The following is a 14,975-nucleotide window of genomic DNA, read 5'->3' as shown; positions in this document are numbered from 1 at the left end:
TACCTGTCTACTGGTGACCTGAGAATACAAGTTATTTTGAAAGCAAGTATCAACCTAAAGTTGGTGAATTCATAAGTATTTTAGTGTCGTTGTCTTGTTTCGATAAGCTGTTATGTATGCTATGTAAATCTTTGAATGAAACAGTTGATATAAGTATGAAAACCCTAGAAAATCCCATATTTCCTACTAGTATGAAATGTAGTCTTCTACCAAGACCCGAATGTTTTGCTACTAAAATGATAGTTTTTACTTCCTTTTGACTATTACAAACAGTACTTAGTCTAACTCATCATTTATGTGAATGTATCACAAAATAAAGTAATAGGAACAAGGTAGTCATGTAAGTGTTATCCTTTTGTATTAGGATTAACACGACATCGCGTAAAGCGAAATGTATAACCTTTGAACATCCGTAGATTGTTCACTTTTCCTCTGTAGCTACAGCAGGTTTAAGGAAGGGTTAGTCCCGTAAAGGAACACCTAGTATAAGTATTAACCGTAGGCATCCGTAGATGTTCATTTACCTCTGTAGCGAACAGTAGGCCAAAGGAATGGTTAGTCCCGTAAAGGTACCCCTAGTATAAGTAATAACCGTACGTATCCATAGATGTTCATCTACCACTGTTGCTAACAGGTGGGTTTCGGAATGGTTAGTCCCGTCTAGATATCCCGTTGAACTGGGATAGGCAGGACAATTTACACATAAGGTACTAATAAATCATCCTCGTGAATCTAGGTACAATTATCCATGTAAGTGTATACAGGTAAATGTATCTATGTAAAGGTACTCATGTAAGCGTCTCTATGTAAACGTATTCATGTATCTTGTAAGCATATGTAAACGTACTCATGTATCATGTAATGTATAGTATATACTCAAGAATGAACTGACTCTGGTGTAATTCCTTGTAATAGGAATAATGTTTTCTATCTTCTAACTATCCCTAAAATAGTTAACTGGAAGGTAATTGGTTGTCCGAGCAAGTTTATACACCGTTGCTACACAAGAGTGTGGGAACTAAATGAAGGCTGAAAACTATAATATCAATACATATATAAGAACATAAGTGTATAGATATAGTTTTGTTCAAGAAGATAAAATGGTTTTACGAGACATCTATGAGTTTTGAACAATAATTAACAATGACTTGATGTCATTTTAATAAACATTTCAAATGTAATACTTTTGCTACCAAGGTATTTTAAGACAGAAAACCATTTCATGCATCACATTTTGAAGTATGTGAAATCTACTAGATGAAAACTTAGTTATAAATATCTATGATTGATTTAAGAACATGTTGTTTTCTACTTGTATCCCCCCCCCCCCCCACATTTAAAGCATTTAATATCATTTAAACATTGATTAAGGGGTATGAACTCACCTGTAGATGGTGGTTTGGATGAACTGAATGTTGTAGGATAGCTAGGTGACAAGTGAAGACTTGTTCACACTCAATGATCCTAGTTAACATATAATCACACATACATGTATCCAATTAGACTTTAAACCACTAATTGACAAAGTTAAGACATCCTAAGGCTTGTAAAACACCTTATATAAGTGCTACAAGTCATAAGGATTGCACCTAGGTGCTAAAGGACCTTGCTATTGTGTTTGGGGTTCAAGGGTAAGCTCCCTTGGAGTTTACGATTTTCATGACCTTGACCTAATGATTTTACGGTCGTAAACTCAAGAGTTTACGGTCGTAAACTCCTCACTTTTTGACCATAAGTTGTTTTGAGGTTTTGCAAGTCTTTTGAAGCATTTCTACTTGATGGTTAGGCCTTTGGAAGAGACTAGGGCATCATTACACTCCTTTGAGAAGTTTACGGCCTCATGGTCATTTCCCTTTGGGTTTACTACCTTAAACTCATGAGTTTACTACCTTAAACCCATAAGTTTGGTATTTGGGGGTTTTCAAGTCCTTAGCTCAATCATGGCAATAGTCTAGGTTAGATTTAGACATAAGGAATAACCTTTGGACTTTTATGGGACTTTTATGCACCTTTTAGGGTGTTTACGGTGTTGGGAGATCCCTAAACCATAAACACATGAAAATGTAAGGTTTTGGTGCTTTTTGTGTGATAAACTCATCAAGGATGAATCTAGACAAGTCCCTAAGGCATGGTGAAGCATCTAGGCACCCTAAGGCACCACTTTGCACCATAATTGGTGTTTACGGTTTTGGGAGCCTCCCAAAACCGTGAACACCTTGATCTTGGTGTTCTTGGTACTTTTCTTTGATGTTAACATGTAATACAAGCTTATTAAGACTCAAGGATGGAAGTACTTACTATAAGGAAGCTTGAAATGAGCTAAAAGTCCAAGAACACTTAGTGTGTTCTTGGTGTTTTTGGAAATCTAATCAAAACACAAAAATGGATGTATGAAAAGATGTACAATTACTAGATTAAGTGTTATACCAACTTGAAATGGCTAGAACACTTACAAGTTTGAAGATCTTGAATTAAATCTTGGATGATACTTGAGAGTGTTTTTGAGTTTACTATTTTGGTGTTTAGGGAGTAAACATGAAGTGACTAGCTTTTGGGGAGTAAACTCATGCTTATGCATGAGTTCACGATTTTTAGATGATTTTCCGGCCCAAACATAAAAGTTTGGTCGTGAACTTCTAAGACACGAGGTATTTGCGGTTTAGAAATTTTGAGACCCGAGACGGCCCATCCGTTCACCCGTTCGTTTAAAGATTAATTATTAAAATAATCAATTGAACTTATTTTTCCCAAAAACAAGTAAAAGTGAACTTGAATTATAATATGAAGTGATTGACTTTTAGGGTTTGACTGAATGAAAATTTCAGGTTGTCACATCATCCCCCTGTTAAAAGGAATTTCGTCCCGAAATTAAAGTCTAAACAAATAAAGTAGTTACAAATAACTAAGCAAAAAGATGAGTATATTTTAGTTTCATCTGATCCTCACGCTCCCAAGTGAATTCCGGTCCTCGCTTGGCGTTCCAGCGGACCTTCACAATCGGGATGCGGCTTTGCTTCGTCTGCTTGACCTCACGGTTCATGATCTCTACTGGTTCCTCCACGAAGTTGAGGCTCTCGTTGATCTCGGTCTCGTCGAGTGGGATTACAAGAGTCTCGTCGGACAAACACTTTTTCAAATTAGAGACGTGGAATGTAGAATGTACGTTACGAAGTTCATCGGGTAGGTTGAGTTTGTAAGCTACAGGGCCGATTCTTGCGAGAATCTCGAAAGGCCCTATGTATCTTGGATTGAGCTTCCCACGCTTTCCGAAGCATATCAAGCCCTTCCAGGGTGAGATCTTCAGTAGAACACGGTCACCCACCTGGAATTCCAACGGTTTCCTTTGCTTGTCAGCGTAGCTTTTCTGTCGGTCTCTAGAGGCTTTCAATCATTCACGAATTTGAACGATCTTCTCTGTCGTTTCCTGAATGATCTCCGGACCTGTGAGAGTGCTTTTGGGAACTCGTCCCTTAGCTAAATGGGTATCACCCACCTCAGCCCAGCACAGAGGGGATCTGCACTTTCGGCCATAGAGGGCCTCGAATGGCGCTGCCTTTATGCTCGTGTGATAACTGTTGTTGTAGGAAAATTCGACAAGGGGTAAATGGGTATCCCATGCTTTCCCGAAGTCTATCACACACGCTCGCAACATATCTTCCAAGGTTTGGATAGTTCTCTCACTTTGCCTGTCGGTCTGTGGATGGTAGGTTGTACTCATGTCCAGCCTAGTTCCTAGGGAACTTTGTAACGACCTCCAGAACCTCGAAGTCAATCTACTATTTCTGTCTGAGATAATAGATAAGGGAACACCGTGCAGTCTTACAATCTCCCTAATGTAAGCTCTTGTAAGTTTCTCCATCTTGTCTGTTTCTTTGATTGGCAGGAAGTGTGCAGACTTGGTCAGTCTATCGACGATGACCCATATGGAATCAAGTCCACCCGTCGTCTTGGGCAAATTGGTTATGAAGTCCATAGTGATCTGCTCCCACTTCTATTCTGGTATCTCCGGTTGCTGTAGAAGACCGGAGGGTTTCTGGTATTCCACCTTGACCTTTGCGCAAGTAAGGCATTTACTCACGAAGGTAGCAATATCTGCTTTCATGTTAGGCCAGCAGTATAACTTTTTAAGATCCAGATACATCTTATATGAACCTGGGGGGACGGAATAACGAGTGTTGTGAGCTTCGGTCATGACCAAGTCTCTGAAGCCACCGTGTTTCGGTGTCCAGATCCAATCCATGAGGTATAAGGCTCCGCCACCCTTGACTTCCAAGTTCTTATCCATCCCTCTAAGGGATTCACCTACCACGTTTTCAGGTTTCAAAGTGTCGAGCTGAGCCTCCTTAATTTGCGTGGACAAGTGTGAATGGATAGTTAGAGTCAAAGATTTGATTCTACGACCAACATATTCTTTCCGACTTAGGGCGTCGGCTACTACATTGGCTTTACCCGGATGATAACGAATTTCACACTCGTAATCACTGAGTAGCTCGACCCACCCTCGTTGTCTCATGTTGAGCTCTTTCTGGTCGAAGATGTGTTGTAGAATCTTGTGGTCTGTAAAGATCGTGCTTTTTGTACCATACAGGTAGTGTCTCCAGATCTTCAGAGGAAACACAACTGCTCCTAGCTCAAGATCATGGGTGGTGTAGTTAACCTCTTGTGTCTTCAGCTATCTCGAGGCATAGGCTATAACTTTACCTCGCTGCATCAGAACACATTCGAGTCCTTGATTTGATGCATCGCAATAGACAACGAAGTCTTCTATCCCTTCGGGGAGGGATAGTATTGGTGCGGTGCACAAGGCTCGCTTGAGCGTTTGGAATGCTCTTTCTTGTTTCTCTTCCCAGTCAAAGGCCACACCTTTCTGGGTCAGGGTTGTAAGAGGTTTCGCTATGCGGGAGAAGTTCTGAATGGACCTGTGATAGTAGCCAACGAGACCTAGAAATTGATGAATTTCTGTAGGTGTCTTAGGTGTTGACCAGTTCTCAATGGCCTTGATTTTGGAAGGGTCCACGTGTATTCCTTCTTCGCTAACAACATGGCCCAAGAATTCGACTCGTCGGATCCAAAATTCACACTTGGAGAACTTCGCATAGAGCTTCTCCGCTCGTAATGTTTCTAAGACTCTACGGAGATGTTGACTATGTTCCTCCTTACTTCGAGAGTAGATAAGTATGTCATCAATGAAAACAATGACGAACTGATCCAAGTAAGGACGACACACCATATTCATTAGATCAATGAATACTGCGGGCCGTTAGTTAATCCGAACGGCATCACCACAAACTCGTAGTGTCCATAACGAGTTCGGAAGGCTGTCTTGGGAACATCCTCCTTTAACACTCGTAGTTGGTGATATCCGGATTGTAGATCTATCTTCGAGAAGTAGTTGGCTCCTTGAAGTTGATCAAATAAATCGTCAATGCGGGGCAAAGGATAACGATTTTTAATGGTAAGCTTGTTAAGTTCTCTATAGTCGATGCACATACGAAACGATCCATCTTTCTTCTTGAAGAACAAGACCGGTGCTCCCCATGGTGAGAAGCTTGGCCTAATGAATCCCTTCTTGAGAAGTTCGTTAAGCTAACTGGAAAGTTCATGCATCTCAGCCGGTGCCAGACGATAAGGAGATTTGGCTACGGGAGTAGCTCCTGGCACTAAGTCGATTCTAAACTCGACTTGGCATTGTGGTGGTAATCCAGGAAGTTCTTCTAGGAAGATGTCGGGAAAATCGCGTACTTCTGGGATGTTCTGAATGTCTTTCATTTCTTGACTCGTATCGACGACGTGTGCGAGGAATGCATGATATTCCTTTCGCAAGCACTTCTGGGCTTGAATGCACGAAATGATGCGAAGGCTCGTACTAGGTTTGTCGCCATAGATAACTAAGGTTCCGTTGTTAGGAAGGTTAAGACGAACTGCTTTTTCAAAGCACATGATGTCGGCGCGAAGAAGACTCAACCAATCCATGCCGATGATAACGTCGAAACATTTAATTGGGACCGGCATGAGGTCTATCTTGAAAGTATGGCCATCTAAAGTTAAATTACAACCTACGTATATGCAGTTAGTACTCTCCGTTTTCCCGTTAGCCATTTCTACCGTGAATGAATTATCTAATGCACATGGTTTTTGTTTAAGCAGGTGTACAAATTTATGACTTACGAAACTTTTCTCAGCTCCACTGTCGAAAAGTATGCAAGCATATGAGTTATCGAGGAGAAACGTACCAGTAACTATCGTAGGATCAGCTACCGCTTCCTCGTGGCCTAGGGCCATAAATCTTCCTACTCCTCCAGCCATCCCCGCTTTAGGGCAGTTCCTGTTGTAATGGCCCACTTCGCCACAACCATATCAAGTTTGGCCCATACCGACGTTAGGAACCTAGGCGGCCTGAGATGTTGGAGTCTTGCAGAAACGGGCTGTATGACCCTTCCTGTTGCAGTTAGAACACTGCATCTCCCTGCAAGGTCCGTGGTGGTGGAAGCTGCATTTGTTGCACTTCGGGAGAGTTCCAGCATAATTTTTTGCTGGTAAGGGGTTCGCAGGGACAACGGCAGTTACCATGGCAGCATTGATTGCCACAAGTTGTTGTCTCTTGGAGGATTCTTGCGAAGCCCCTCTTTTCCTCTTGTTCCACCCCTTCTTGTTGTTGTTGACCTTTTGTGGTACGGGTGCAGGGATTGTTGGGTTCTGAGCTTTCCTATGATCTATGAGAGATTGTGCCAGCTCCTTGGCACTATCGAAAGTGACAGGCTTGGAAGCTAACACACTTGACTGGATCTGGGGCGACAGTCCCCAGATATATCTCTCTATCTTCTTGCTCTCGAGAGCAATCATATCAGGGCATAGGATTGCCAGATCACAAAACCTATTTGTGTAGGTTGATATGTCGGATCCAACCATTTGTAGACCCCAGAGTTCCTGCTCGAGTTTTTGTACTTCACCTCAGGGACAGTACTCTCTCATCAGCATGTCCTTCAAGTGTTCCCAGCTGATGGAATATGCCACCACTAAAGTCAAATACTTAACATGGCCGTTCCACCATGTTAGTGCTCTGTTAGAGAAGGTACAAGCTACAAACTTGACCTTGTTGCCCTCCTGGCAAGCACAAATTTCAAAGACTGATTTCATCTTTTCAATCCATTGCCTTAACACCATAACCCCACCAGTTCCATTGAGGCTGCGGGGTTTGGCGTTCGTGAACTCCTTGTAGGTGCATTCCCGGGGATGTCCATGGCTTTCGCCGTGGTTTGAGGGAGGTGCACCTGATCCCAACCTACTAGGGACACGAGCGTTGATGGCTGACACAGCAGCTGCTACTGCTGCTGTGAAGGCTGCCTGGAACATAGTGGCATCGAAAAGAGAAGGTAGTTGAGGAGGTTAAGGTGGTGGTGGAGGTGGTATCGGTGTTTCGTTATTTGGGTTACGCCTGGGATTCCTGCGTGTCGGCATCTTTAACTATATGTTTAAAAGATGACGACATGGATATGAATAAATGAATAATGAGTGTGTCTCATGGACTAACTCTCCATAGTCCAACAACATAATGAATAGTATAACTAAATGAAGCTGATAGCATTTGGATAATAATTTCCATATGATTAGATATCTGTCAATAATACTGGGATTACAGATGTAACAAGTTCAGGAAAAATGGCCTATAAGTAGGCCTTACATCAACCAAGATAGGAAAATTTTGACAGAACTATGACTAGATCAAGACCTAACAGGTCTAAGATTTACAAAGATAGGAAATTAGACCAAAGTTTTTACATATACTAGGTTATATCCAAAAGATGAGTCGTTGAGATTCTATCGGTGACGAGAACTGCTAGCATGAGTTCTTGATCTCGATAGTAGACATTCCATGTCCCTCATACGCCTGTCAGCTCTCACTTGCTGAGCTCAAAGTTCCTTAACTTCAGCTTGAGTTTCAGCAAGTTCTCTCTGCAGAGCTGCATTGCGGACCAAAGTCCTTTCATGAGCAGACTCTAGTTGGCGAATGTGGACAGTGTTAACGCCAGAGTTGGCGTCAATCTCCAAGACTCGATCGATAGTGGCTTGACCCAGTATCGTGTTCCTAGAAATCCTACGAACCATGATGGGTAGGACCCTATCAGCAGAACCTCCCTCGGTGAGGTTGTAGTAACTTATGTCTCCGTTGTAGGGAATGGATTGACCCTGTTCCTGACTCCATCTATTCAAGTTAGTGGCCCACAGAGGTGTGGGTCCTTGAAATGCGGGACGGGGGTTCAGGTTTGGGTCTTAAGCAGCTGGGGGTAGGTTGTTGACTTCAGGCTCCGAGTCAGAACTATCGGAAAAACCCTCAGCATGGTGATCATCCAAAGGGATTGGGTGATCATCTTCTGGTTCTTCCTCTAGCCATCCAGCGTTGCCATGGTTTGGGAAGTACGGGTCGCCATGGTGAAATCCAACCACTAAAATCTACGCGAGAAAAGGGATATAAGAAATAGCTAAATAGACGAACTGACTAAGATAATTACAGTAAGACTAAATACCCCTATGGTATTACTTTATGGTTGTGTTGGTAAGTTTTTAGACTTGTTGCCACATCACAACCATTCTTGGGCATATGCTAATCACTCCTTGGACCAGCATAGTTGATCAGGCTATGCCATTCCCAAGACTGACCATATATCCCCAGGCTTACTTGTGATATTCAACAATCGTAATACTTTTGTTCTTGTCATTGTGACACTGATTTTAGTATGAATGCAGGCACGTATACTTACTTAAATATATTATTATTTAGAAGCATAACTCTTAGACAGAGTGTTTTAATCCCAATGTATTTATAGTTAGTATATCTTTTATGGGTTGATATACTATATTCACTATAAACAATGCTCTGATACCAATCTATCACACCCCATAACCAAGAACGGCGGAAACGTTCCGGGTGGAGGACGTCATGTACAGTATCACAACAGTGTAAAGTAGTAAACAAGCAACAACATCATCCATTGAATTAAAGTAAAGTTTTAATACATGTGTGTTCTTTTAATGTAATAAGACACCAAAATATACAATCAAAATAAAAGACGAGTCTTGTCTGTGCTCCGTCTTCTCAAAACCTGGCCATCGTACCTGTCTACTGGTGGCCTGAGAATACAAGTTATTTTGAAAGCGAGTATTAGCCTAAAGCTGGTGAATTCATAAGTATTTAAGTTTCGTTGTCTTGTTTCAATAAGATGTTATGTATGCTATGTAAATATTTGAATGAAACAGTTGATATAAGTATGAAAACCCTAGAAAATCCCATATTTCCTACTAGTATGAAATGTAGTCTTCTACCAAGACCCGAATGTTTTGCTACTAAAATGATAGTTTTCCTTCCTTTTGACTATTACAAACAGTACTTAGTCTAACTTATCGTTTATGTGAATGTATCACAAAATAAAGTAATAGGAACAAGGTAATCATGTAAGTGTTATCCTTTTGTATTAGGATTAACACGACATCGCGTAAAGCAAAATGTATAACCTTTGAACATCCGTAGATTGTTCAGTTTTCCTCTGTAGCTACAGCAGGTTTAAGGAAGGGTTAGTCCCGTAAAGGTACACCTAGTATAAGTATTAACCGTAGGCATCCGTAGATGTTCATTTACCTCTGTAGCGACGAGTAGGCCAAAGGAATGGTTAGTCCCGTAAAGGTACCCCTAGTATAAGTAATAATTGTACGCATCCGTAGATGTTCATCTACCACTGTTGCTAACAGGTGGGTTTCGGAATGGTTAGTCCCGTCTAGATATCCCGTTGAACTGGGATAGGCAGGACAATTTACACATAAGGTACTAATAAATCATCCTCGGTTCATGATACTTCCGTTCGTCAACCACTACTCACCATCAAACCCCAAAAGAACCTGCTCATCGATCTCACCCGGTTTATCTATGAGCCATACATGTTGTATGTTGTTGAGTGTCTTAAATACTCGCCTCTCGTCGACGCACTGACTAAAGTCAAAGTTGTTCCAATGTCTTGCTTGTCTCTTGTCTACTCTACTGCCTACTACGACAAGATTAATGAAAGGATTCGCTTCAAACTCCACGATGAGAAGACCTCTATCTCCAAGCATCGATTATGTTCCCTAATTGGTCTTTTTCAAGACCCATCTCTGGTAAACCCTGAATCCATCACCACTAGTCAACTGTTTTCAATGTTTTATCAGATGGGGTATACCAAAACCCTAACCACAATCACTAAGTTCAAGAAGTCCTGCCTTCCTCCACAATGGAATGGCCTTTTCACGCTGTTGTTCAAGGGTCTTTTTGAGCGAAGTGCAGGCTCAGATGGTGCAAGCAAGTCATTTATGACTGTGTTTATGGGCTATACCATGGGATCGACTTAGATTATGGGTCTATTATTTGGCAGCAGTTGGTTCAAAGCTTAGTCTCTTCATCCAGGCACTCTGAGATTTCATGTGGACGATTTTGGTCGATCATCACCAACCGAGCAATGGACCGCTTTCGTGTTCCAATAATGGCGGATTCTCTGCTCTCATCCATTGCTACCTTTCACACTACAAAAATCATTGTCACAGATCCAACCAAGTACACTTTTATTGGATCCATCCCTGAAGCAATGTTCGGTCGTATCTCTGCGTCGAGTAACGTTCTCTAACAATACCGGAAACGTCCATCATCGGGTCCACAGGAGCTTACGCCGGCCATGGTTCGCTCCATTAAAGAGGCTGACAAGCCAGCAAAGAGGGGTAAGAAGCCTGATAATCAGAAGGAAGGACCTGTCTCTAAACCAACCAAGGGGCAAACCCCCAAGAAGTGAAAGTCTGATAAGGCTGCAACGTCTCAGGCTCAACCAAAGAAGCAGAAAAAGTCTGCTAGGAGGCTTACACTACAATCCACAAGTGATTCAGATTCATAGTATGTCCCTCCTAAGCATAAGAATGCTCTTCCTTCAGAATCTGAGAGCGAAAGCTCTGATAAAGAGGCTTCGGGCTGAGGTGATACTCCGCCTCGCTCCCCTACCCCAGAAATTCCAGTTCACTCTAACCCTCCTTCACCTCCACCTGTAACCATCCCAGTATCCATCCCTCCGATATTTCCCATTCCCACCACTCAACCCTTCACTACAATTCCCATTCCTACTCCTATTTTCACAAATACCACTACTACCACTACTACCACAGGAGCTCACTTTACTGCTCCCAATCCACCACTAACTGAACCACCTGTCACAACCGACCCTCTAGCTACTTCAAAACCCTTATCACCCACTCAATCTACCGAAACAACCCTTATTCTAGGCGGTGAGGACTTGGAATTTGATTCCACGTATTTCAGTCCTTACCGTGTGCAGAGCGATGATGATGACGATGAGCCTGTCACAAAGCGTCATCTCAAGGCGGTAAATGAAAAGCTTGATCAACTGCTTTCATCCACTTCTTCCGGTGCTTATTCTGAAGCTGCGTTGAAGGCCTTGTTCTCATCTATTGTTACAAAACATAGTGCCACATTATCTGCTGCAGCCAAAGCAATTGAAGCCTCTACTTCACAGTGTCAAAAAGCCTCTTTTGCTGTTGATGCTTCTACTAAGGAGTGCAAGGAAGCAACCTCAAAAGTCGATAAACTAGTCTCTAAAGCTCACCTGTTTTTAGATTCCTTGCAGGCTGCTGCTGCAAAGAGCGCTCAATCTGTCAACGCTTCAGTGGAGAACCTTCAACAGTCTCTTCAATCTGAACGTTCCAACCTCACAGCTGCATGCCAAGCCATTGAAGCAGCCAACGAAACTCTACATGCTAACATCAATGACCGATTGACTCAGCTGGAGGCGGAGTTAGCTGTAGAGAATCGAATTATGGATGAACTAGACAGGCGCACCTCACAGCTCAAACTGCAAACCCACTAGCTGCGTTCTGCTAATGCTGAGGTTAATGACCTAAAGTCAGAAAGGGAGGTCATTAGGAGTTCTGCTGCTGATGTTCACTTCATCCTCCTTCATCTCATTGAGGCTCACGCTCCGATCATTACCATAACCATCTGGCAGACAAGCTCAGACCAGCATTGGACATCCTTAGTCGCATCGAGGGTGTTCCGGTGACTGGGGTCCAACCGAAACAAGGGGTAGAGAAGGTGACAACTCAACCTCCTTCTAGACCGAAACCATCTGTTAGACCGAAGGGTAATGAAGCTTCGACCAGTAACAAGGATAAAAAGAAGAAGAAAATTGGTGAGGACGACACAGACAATGAGGATGATGTCTATGCCGAGAATCCCAAGAATCCCTTCTAGAAGGTAAAGTCCTCTGAAAAGGAATTTGAAGAAAACATCAAGAAACAAGAAGCTGAGCTCGAGCAGAAGCGAAGGGAGACGGAGCTCTTAGAGAAGAAAAAGTCCATGTTTCCTGTCTGGACTATAGACTCGCTTCAAAGATACGCAATCGATGAGCCAAGCATTCTCTGGCTTGAGCCAGTAATGTCCTTTGGACTTGAGAACTCCAAGGATGCACAGTTCGATACGCCAATCTGTCACACCCCAAAACCAAGAACGGCGGAAACGTTCCTGGGTGGAGGACGTCATGTACAGTATCACAACAGTGTAAAATACTAAACAAGCAACAACATCATCCATTGCATTAAAAGTAAAGTTTTAATACATGTGTGTTCTTCCAATGTAATAAGACACCAAAATATACAATCAAAATAAAAGACGAGTCTTGTCTGTGCTCCGTCTTCTCAAAACCTGGCCATCATACCTGTCTACTGGTGACCTGAGAATACAAGTTATTTTGAAAGCGAGTATCAGCCTAAAGCTGGTGAATTCATAAGTATTTAAGTGTCATTGTCTTGTTTCGGTAAGCTGTTATGTATGCTATGTAAATCTTTGAATGAAACAGTTGATATAAGTATGAAAACCCTAGAAAATCCCATATTTCCTACTAGTATGAAATGTAGTCTTCTACCAAGACCCGAATGTTTTGCTACTAAAATGATAGTTTTTCCTTCCTTTTGACTATTACAAACAGTACTTAGTCTAACTTATCGTTTATGTGAATGTATCACAAAATAAAGTAATAGGAACAAGGTAATCATGTAAGTGCTATCCTTTTGTATTAGGATTAACACGACATCGCGTAAAGCGAAATGTATAACCTTAGAACATCCGTAGATTATTCAGTTTTCCTCTGTAGCTACAGCAGGTTTAACGAAGGGTTAGTCCCGTAAAGGTACACCTAGTATAAGTATTAACCGTAGGCATCCGTAGATGTTCATTTACCTCTGTAGCGAACAGTAGGCCAAAGGAATGGTTAGTCCCGTCTAGATATCCCGTTGAACTGGGATAGGCAGGACAATTTACACATAAGGTACTAATAAATCATCCTCGTGAATCTAGGTACAAGTATCCATGTAATTGTATACAGGTAAATCTATCTATGTAAAGGTACTCATGTAAGCGTATCTATGTAAACGTATTCATGTATCATGTATGCATATGTAAACGTACTCATGTATCATGTATCATGTAATGTATAGTATAGACTCATGAATGAACTGACTCTGGTGTAATTCCTTTTAATAGGAATAATGTTTTGTATCTTCTAACTATCCCTATAATAGTTAACTGGAAGGTAATTGGTTGTCCAAGCAGGTTTATACACCCTTGCTACACAAGAGTGTGGGAAACTGAATGAAGGCTAAAAACTATAACATCAATACATATATAAGAACATAAGTGTATAGATATAGTTTTGTTCAAGAATATAAAATGGTTTTACGAGACATCTATGAGTTTTGAACAATAGTTAACAATGACTTGATGTCATTTTAATAAACATTTCAAATGTAATACTTTTGCTACCAAGGTATTTTAAGACAGAAAACCATTTCATGCATCACATTTTGAAGTATGTGAAATCTACTGGATGAAAACGCAGTTATAAATATCTATGATTGATTTAAGAACATGATGTTTTCTACTTGTATTCCCCCCATTTAAAGCATTTAAAATCATTTAAACATTTATTAAGGGGTATGAACTCACCTGTAGATGGTGGTTTGCATGAACTGAATCTTGTAGGATAGCTAGGTGACAAGTGAAGACTTGTTCACACTCAATGATCCTAGTTAACATATAATCACACATACATGTAACCAATTAGACTTTAAACCACTAATTGACAAATTTAAGACATCCTAAGGCATGTAAAACACCCTATATAAGTGCTACAAGTCATAAGGATTGCAACTAGGTGCTAAAGGACATTGCTATTGTGTTTGGGGTTCAAGGGTAAGCTCCCTTGGAGTTTACGGTTTTCATGACCTTGACCTAATGAGTTTACAGTCGTAAACTCAAGAGTTTATAGTCGTAAACTCCTTACTTTTTGACCATAAGTTGTTTTGAGGTTTTGCAAGTCTTTTGAATCATTTCTACTTGATGGTTAGGCCTTTGGAAGAGACTAGGGCATCATTACACTCCTTTGAGGAGTTTACGGCCTCATGGTCATTTCCCTTTGGGTTTACTACCTTAAACTCATGATTTTACTACCTTAAACCCATAAGTTTGGTATTGGGTCTTTTCAAGTCCTTAGCTCAATCATGGCAATAGTCTAGGTTAGATTTAGACATAAGGAATAACCATTGGACTTTTATGGGACTTTTATGCACCTTTTGGGGTGTTAATGTAAGGTTTTGGTGCTATTTGTGTGATAAACTCATCAAGGATGAATCTAGACAAGTCCCTAAGGCATGTTGAAGTATCTAGGCACCCTAAGGCACCACTTTGCACCATAATTGTTGTTTACGGTTTTGGGAGCCTCCCAAAACCATGAACACCTTGATCTTGGTGTTCTTGGTACTTTTCTTTGATGTTAACATGTAATACAAGCTTATTAAGATTCAAGGATGGAAGTACTTACTATTAGGAAGCTTGAAATGAGCTAAAAGTCCAAGAACACTTAGTGTGTGTTCTTGGTGTTTTTGGAAATCTAATC

This window comes from Lactuca serriola, chromosome 5 (assembly GCF_051521515.1).
Source record: "Lactuca serriola cultivar US96UC23 chromosome 5, Lser_US96UC23_V15, whole genome shotgun sequence".
Lineage (NCBI taxonomy): Eukaryota > Viridiplantae > Streptophyta > Magnoliopsida > Asterales > Asteraceae > Lactuca > Lactuca serriola.
This window is presented reverse-complemented; position numbering follows the sequence as displayed.